The 8,353-nt window shown below is 45.0% G+C and overlaps 1 protein-coding gene across 1 annotated transcript in view; it reads right to left on the reverse strand.

Annotated features, from left to right (window-relative positions):
- MGAT5 (mannosyl (alpha-1,6-)-glycoprotein beta-1,6-N-acetyl-glucosaminyltransferase) overlaps positions 1–2,870 on the reverse strand; it is a 311,378-nt gene extending 308,508 nt beyond the window's left edge. The window contains exon 1 of the mRNA XM_004674702.2: positions 2,499–2,870. The gene's annotated coding sequence lies outside the window, so the exon portion shown is untranslated. The remainder of the gene's footprint in view (positions 1–2,498) is intronic.
- Positions 2,871–8,353: the final 5,483 nt, after the last annotated feature.

The following is an 8,353-nucleotide window of genomic DNA, read 5'->3' on the forward strand; positions in this document are numbered from 1 at the left end:
GAGATTTTGAATTCCTGTGATCTCCTGAGGTCTCTTCTAGATCCAAGATGCCACCAAAGAACACCACATATGCACATACATATGCACATGATTCTTTATAAAAAAAAATGTATACGGATGTATGAATACACACACACACACACACACATATATGAATGCATATTCACACTCCCAAACACAACATACTTGAAATGCACACTGCTGGGGAGATCAGAAAGACCAGCAGTTGTTTTGCAGCAGCAGCCATAGCACATAGATGCCACAGCACATAGATGCCACTGCCATAGTTAGACACCACTGCCAGAGTTTGGCAGACCCCTGTGCTCCTCTCCTATTACAGTCCACCTTTAAACCAACTGGTGTAGCTGCTTGTACAAATGCAAACCCCGTAAGTGCCCCCAACCAGCACTGCAGACTTTTTCCTAGTGATTCCACTCACAAATGTCTCAGGCCATGGAAGACAGGCAGGAACAAAGGAGAAAGGTACAAGAAAAGCCCAAACCTATATCCAGGCAGCCAATTCTTAACCAGTCAGGTGTCAGGCAGCACAACTTCTCTCTCTTCTCCTCCCTCTCTAAAAGGGACAAAAGGGTCCCCTAGTCCCCTTCCTCCGCCACGTTGTCATTCTTGGAGGACTACACAGACATCAAGTTAGTAACTGGAAGAAACTAAAATGGAGGGGGGGGGTGGGAGGGTAGAGAAGGAGATTTACTTTATTCTTAACAGTGCCAAACAAACCTGAGGGTGCCCATCTAAGTAACAATAAAATAACAAAAAGTGTAGGAAAGTTGAAAGAGGTGTGTGTGTGTGTGTGTGTGTGTGTGTGTGTGTGTGTGTGAGAGAGAGAGAGAGAGAGAGAATTCACTCTTCATGACAGATCTATGTTTGCCCAGCACAAAACATGCTTTATGATTTTCTCCAATCAATGACCCAGAATTCCTAATCCTGAATCAAGGTTCAGAATGTGGGTGACATGTTGAGGAGTCTCTCTGAGTAGAAACCAATGAAGTTGTTCGCATCCAGACAATGAATGGAGGAGTGGGGAACACCAGCTCTCCCTTGCCTTTCTTCAGAAGATCCTGAGTGTGTTTACAGGAGCAATGCTGTCTACCCAGACAGAACTCACCCTGCCTTTCCCCAGCTCCACTAGCCCAGAAATACTCAACCTTTCCTAAGTGGGCAGCCAGAAAAAAGAGCAGGCAGGGAACGCGTCTTTGGTCCGGCCAAGAAGTCAGTGCCTAGAATATAGGAACCTAGTACTTCACTCGGTTATCTCAGAAAACCACATGCAGTGCCTGATTCCCACAGATCTCAGGCGCTAGGGACCCTGTTGTTGCTCCAGACGCGGCTGGACAATGCAAGCGCCACCTCTTCCCTCTTTCGCATGGCTACGAAACCACGGCTTTGTGTGTGACAGCGAGTGTGTGCACCAACGTTCCTAGGTTCACACACCCCCTTCTATCTAGTCTGCTTCCCATGCGGGATCCGCGCGCGCACCGAGCGCACAGCGGGTTGGTCCACCTGGTAGCAGTCACTCCGCCAGGCCTCTGACCACCCAATCCCTCTGAGGTGGCCTCTGGAACTGGATATGACATCCACGCCCCGGTTCCCAGAGCGGGGGCGGCGGGTGGGTTCAGGCTAAAGAACCGGCTACAGGAGAAGCAGGGGCTCAGGGCGCGAAAGAATGACAGGAGGGCTCCGTACCCACCACTCGCGCGCCCCACCGCCCCCAACTTTGAGAGCCGAGGAAGGAGAAGGCCGGGAGGGGGCCCGAGCAGCTCTCGACTCGGCAGGAAGTTCCCAGGGCCGCACTGAGCATGCTCTCGGGAGTGTGTGCGCGGGTGTGGGCTCTGAGCTCCCGCAGCCTCTCCGGCCCGGCACCCCAGCTCAACACGCGGGCGGAATCGCCGACCAGAGGCCGCCCCCAAGGGGTGGGGAAGATACCCGGGCCTCCCTAATCCCAGAACAGGAGCGCCAGCCCGCCGCATCCATCCTCCCCTGGGGCACGGGGCCAGCCTCCCTTCCACTTCCTCTCCACTGGCCCGTGGCTGAGTCCGCCAGAGCGTCCAGATCCCGAGGACCCCAGCCCGGCCCAAACCCGCTGCATGATCCCACCAGGCTTTTCCGCGCTCCGAACGCCCATCAGTGGTCCCCCGCTGCTCGCCTCCAGCTCTCACTACCAAAGCCTCCCCTAAACAGTCCTTTAAAAAGCCCACAAGCCTCCTTTCCACTGGCCCTGGGGAGCTGCAGCCACCCAGGAGAAGAGGTTGCCCCGGGCAGGTGGGCGCATCGAGGCGCGCCCCCACCTGCACTCTCGGGTCCAGCAGAGCGGCCACGGCAGGGACACCCACAGCTGGCCGATGGGGCTACGGGCGGAAGCCCCTGGCCACGCCACCCTGGATGCTGACTCTCCCAGCCCGCTCCCAGCGCCCAGAAAACCTCCCCGCGGGGATGGCGAGCTGTAAGCTACCGACCCGACCCGACCCAGCGTCTCTCACCTCCTTTTGGGGCAGCAGCAGCAGCCGGGAGCACACGCCAGGCGCCGTCCCCGAGGGGCCCGAGAGGCGGCGGGAAGCCGGGGTGCAGAGCCCAGAGCCTGCGGCGCGGCTACCTGGACTCCAACGCGCCCGGGGCCGCCGCGGCTGCAGCCGGAGCCGCAGGGCCGCCGCCGAGCGGGCCACGGCAGGGACGGTCTGCAAACTCCTAGCCTTGGCGGGGCCGCGCGCGGCGCGTCCACACTCGGTCCGGACGCAGTGGAGACGCTTCTTCGGGTCTCAGCCGGCCAGGGCAGGGGTTTGTCTGCAATTTCTTTCTGCTCTCCCCTACCCAGCCACTCCAACTTCTGTGGGCTCTGGGCTAGAGATTCTTGAAGACAGGGATTCTGGCCAGGGACGTTCGGCAAACTCCCCGCCCACCCCTGGCGGAGCGCTCAGCCAATTCGGAACGCCCCAACCTCTCAGGGGCCGTCTGCAAACTCTCAACCCTGTCGGAGAGGACTTCTGAAAACCTCTCTATTCTGCTGCCCAAGGAGAGAAAGGAGCGACGAAGACAGTTTCATCGCTGCCATAAATAATATTCTAGCAAGGTCAGGGGCTGTGTGAAAATGTTGATATGACGATGCATCCTCTAGAGTGGTGCATTCCGGGCCTCTAAAGACCAGGCTCCTTCCAGCAATGAAAGCCCAGTGATGGGGGAGGCTATGAGCTCAATCATGTAGGCAGGTAACTTTAATAAATTCTCTGAACCCCAGTTTCCTCTTCATAGAATGAGTTATATTAAACAGTCTGAGTTTCTTGTCATTTGGGTTTCGTGACCTTGGGCAAGCCACTTAACCATTTGAATTCAGTTTCTTTATGCATGAAATAAATGCTGTTTCTTTCATAAAGTTATTTTAGAAGATGAAGTAAAATATATGTAAGGACTTAGCAATACCTGACACATAGCAGGTACTTAATGAATAAATTCCATTCCTGCTTCTCTGCCCATCTCCCACCTTCAGATTTTATGAACTCTCTAGATGGGCTAGCTGAACACTGTAAATTCAAAAAGAAATAAAACACATCTTCTTCCCTGAAGGCACCACAAGAACGCTGGCTGACATGGCATATTAAATCCAACTAAGCCCGGGAGAGAGAAGGCGTAGCATTTACATCAGTAAACATTATAGATCATTGTTAAGTGTTATCTGGAATAGAGTGGGTCTGGTGGCTTGCATATGGGTGAAATGACAAGGTTCTAACTGCAGCCAGGTCCAGCCCCAAGAACTAGTTACTATACAGGTTACTGTAATGAGGTTTTCTGTTCAACTTTCTTTGACCTTCCCAACAGGATTTCTTCACTCAGTTGCCCTGCTTCCCCGCCGTCCCCCGCCCCCCCCACACACACCCCATTTCACTGTTCTCCCTGGGATCTTCTTCCCTGAGTTTAAATCATTCCACCCAGCCACCAGCATGCCCCAGCAGAGACATTTAAAAGCTGAGGATCTTGGAGTATTTAGATACTAAAAAAGATTGAGTCCAACTCCTGCATTTTATGAGTTCTGGGATCCAGCCAGCTGGTTAGGGAAGTCTGGGAACTCAGGGGTTTGGAGGAACATGCCTCATCCCCTTCCATGCACTGAGCCTGCCCTAGGCTCTGGTCACACCAGGTGAGTCCTACTTTTAACTTCAAGCTGAAGGAAATAGCTGTAATGTTTCCTGACCACATGAGCTCCAAATTATTGGTCACTAATCTTAGCTAGAAACAGTCCAGGTGATGTTCAAAAAGCCACAAGGAATTCTGCAAGGGCAGGAGATGATTCCTGCTAATAAGGCCCTAGGTGGAACCCCAAGATTGTTGGGAATGCTATTTTCCTCATTCCCTAGGATGAAAAGGTTACAAACTCTCTTTGGGTGCTAGGAGGGAAATAGAAGAATGGTGACACCTGGTGGCCAGAACCTGATGTGCTGGGATATTGATGGTACAGATTCCAATCATAATAGATTTGCTTTGAAGCCGAGTTCTCCCCAGGTGGTTAGTAATTTTACCTCCTGGTTGCCTAGATATTTCTGAAAGACATCAATCATTTAAATTTTGTTATAAAGGATATTGCAGACAATTATTTTTTTTCAGGAATTTTTAAATATAAAATATATGCATTTAGACAAATGAAGGATAAGAGTATAATAGTCATATTTACACATTATGTACTAAAATAGTTTTATTATATAATTGCTTATTTGAATAAATAATACACTTGCAATTCTTTTGGAGAAAATTAATTCTATTTTAATTATTTTTTCTTAAGAAGTTTAGCTTATAATTCTTAATAATATTACTAAAGGACACTGACTGTTTATGAACATAAAGATGCTTACTAAGCTGTAGTTGTATGTTTATTATGTCCTCTCAAAAATACATTGCAAACTTAGAAAAAAAGAAAATAATACAGTGGGATTTCAACAGTGAAACCCCACTGTTAGCTAATGGTGAAAGTCATGACTTCCTGGTCAACAGTAATTTATTTTTTGAATTCCCACCACTTATGAATAATAGGTATTGGGTCAAAAGAAGAGGGATATTTGGAACTACTTTATGATAATGCAACAGTTACCCTAGAATTGATACTTCTGTTCTACTTCTTTCCACATGTTTTACCATATTTTAATGATCCACCTTTAAATTTTGATAACACAACTCTGTCCACACAATCAAGCCCACTATTTCTCAGCATCTCTTATTAAGCTCTATGTGAGTTATATTAATCCTCATACCAATTCAAGGAGCAGCTTTTATTACGCTCAGCTTAAGAAATATGGCACCAAGTTCTGTGGATCAGGGCCAGACTCAGGTTTGAATCTAAAGTTTTCCTTAATCCAAAGCCCAGAACTTTCTACTACATGATACTGCCCATCAAGGAAATCAAGAATATATGAAGAGGCCCTCCCTGGTGGCGCAGCGGGATAAAGCACAGCACTGAGAATCTGAAGCCACTTCCGCATGAGTTCGATTCCCGCCTGCCGGAGGAGACCACATGGCGAGCCAGACCTCTCCTGACCAGCCCACTGCTTCCCTCAGCAGTGTACTTCGTCAATCTGCCTGTTCTGCTCCCCACTCTGTCTCTGGTGAATCCTCTCACCCTCTGCATCTCTGGCCTGTACCCCAGTTCTGTATGAATAAATAAATAAATCTTTAAAAAAAAAAAAGAATATATGAAGATCAGGGCAGTAATCACTATGAAGAATATACTATAAACTAAAGGGGATACTTAAGGTACTATACATAATTCACATTTCTTAACTGATAGCATGAAAATTAGACCAATAAAATAGTACTTGTGTATGTAAACTTTATAAAACTGGAACTCAGATAGTTCATTTTTGGAGCAGGTCTCTACAAAATAAACAAAAGAATATTTTTTCCTGGCCAGAACCTGAACTATTCTTAATGGTTTGGTATTACCCACTGTGTAATTTTGGTGGAAAGTGAAGCCTCTGATTGTAAAGGTAGTTGATTAAGATTTCAGAACAATGCTGCAATAGTATCCAGTGACAGATGCCACAGTACTGATAGTGTCAGCTGAAATGCCAGGTATGCAGCAGTAGAGATAGCAGTGTTGACATTTAACCAGTTCTATAACATAATTTGAGAATTCAGATGGAGAGTCATACTCAGAAGAATATGCATATTTTCTTCTCAGAGGAAGATGCATATTCTTCTGAGTATGACTATCTTTCCTTTAAATAAATTCCTTTCTCCATGAGTCAGAGTAAGTTTCTGTCACATGTAGTTAGGTAACCTGAATGAGACAAGATATTACACTCAAAAAGTACAAACTCTCTGGGAAACAAAAACTCAAGGATGGGCAGAAGTGGAAAACTCAGCAGGTTTAAAGGGTTTTGATGCATACAGCCTATCGTATACAGTAATAAATATATTTTTTTTAATTATTACCTAGAATAAAGGACCCACTGAAATTACACTTTGGGAAAACAAACAAACAAATATGTTATACACACACATATAATCTAAAGTTTCCTTAAATATATTTTTATTAAATATACATCTTGAACTATATAAAAATTTTATAAATATATATAATATATATAGAAAGAGCATGCATTGGACACCTTAAAGAAAAACAATAAAAGACTTCTAACTCTAATTTCTTAGTTCAAATTGTTAAATTCTCAGTTCAAAAGTCCTATAGACCTTTATGATTTCCAAAACAGACAAGAGACAACCAAGATAATAACAAATCTTTTCTCTAGCAACTAGAAACCGAGATAAGTGAAAATGAAAAAAAAAAAGATTTGATCTTATGAGTAGCCAAATTACTAAGTCACTAAAATTCACAGCCTAACCACTCTTATTTGAAAACAAGGACATTGACTGGAACAGAGCAGGACCCTAAAGAATGCATAGAGAAACATGGGAGAATTTAAATGATCTGATGCACTCCCTGTGTTGGTTTTTCTTGCCAAATGGAGGCAGTGATGAGGCTCCCACCAGCCTGGATTAGGCCTTATGAACACCTGGCCTGAGGATATTGCATTGAAACCTCATATCCTATGCCAAATCTTCCCTCATTTCTCTCACTACACAGTCTGACTCTTCCGTGACTCAAGAGGGCAACTAAAAAGAGAAACCCTAAAAAAGACAAAGACTTGCCCATCACAGGACTTGTGAGAATTCTGCTAATGTTTAAGAGCAAAATTCATGGGAATAGATGTAGAGAGAGAGTCTGACAATTCTATACCAAAGAAGCAAAATCTTAGCTTTAGATCAGGATGAAGCTACTGATTTAGAGGCAACTACCAGAATTTTAGATTGCATGTGATCACTTGAGAAATTGGGAGTAGTATCATTCATCTGCTTCCTGGCTGCCAAAATTTAGATTAAGGATAAACTTAAATAATAGGGATAATTCTCAATAACAACACTAGCTGGCTTTTATGTAGCTTTTACTAGGAACCAATCACTGTTTAAAATGCTTTTATATATTAAATTATTTAATCCAAAGAAATACACCTGTGAAATATGCATTATCACCCTATTTATAAAAGAGAAAAAGGAAACATTTAAAAATTCAACAGTCTTTCACGTGTAGCTTCTAAGTAGTAAGACTGAGATTCCAGTCAGTTATGCTGGTTCTAGAATTTGGAATTTAAGATCTATGCTGAAGTTCCTCTCATGAAGATGAGATACCAGAAATACCATGATATCTATAGAGGGAAGTGTCTAAGAACTTAGAAAAATGAGCCATAGACTTATCAAGGGTGACCAGTACCATGTTTCCCATGAGATCTCAGAAGACTCAGATTTTCCCAATACTGAGAACTCCACTAATGAGAATGCCAGCATCTTTTGAAGCACTCTGCACTAGCCTGAAAGTTAGATTCACAACAAAGATTTATAACTCTCACTCAGTTACGAATCTGTTGCCCTCAAACACCAGGAATAAAAGGGATACTTGACATTTGCAAAGACAGTTTTGGCTAGCTATCTGAAAGCCATCCAGTCCCATTTCCTTTGCTACATCTGCAATAGAGCCTGGAACCAGATACTTGATTTTCTCACCTCCACTAGGTAACTGCTGGAGGATGAATGAGCAGGATATGACCCAGTTCAAGCCAGTGGGATTTACAGATAACTCTGCTAAGGAATTCTGGGTAAGGTAATTTATTTCCTTTTAATTTTTTCATGGGGAACCTATGAGAAGATAGGTTCTCACTTTGGCCACCTCTGCCTTTCCACCTTTGAATGAGATTATAATGCCTGGAGCTGCAGCAGCCATCATTCAACTATAATGTATAAACTTCAGCTGAAAAGTCACTCAAATGGTGCAATACAGAAAGACAAAAAAAGTCCCATC

This window comes from Condylura cristata, unplaced genomic scaffold (genome assembly GCF_000260355.1).
Source record: "Condylura cristata isolate star-nosed mole 26May11 unplaced genomic scaffold, ConCri1.0 scaffold00002, whole genome shotgun sequence".
NCBI lineage: Eukaryota > Metazoa > Chordata > Mammalia > Eulipotyphla > Talpidae > Condylura > Condylura cristata.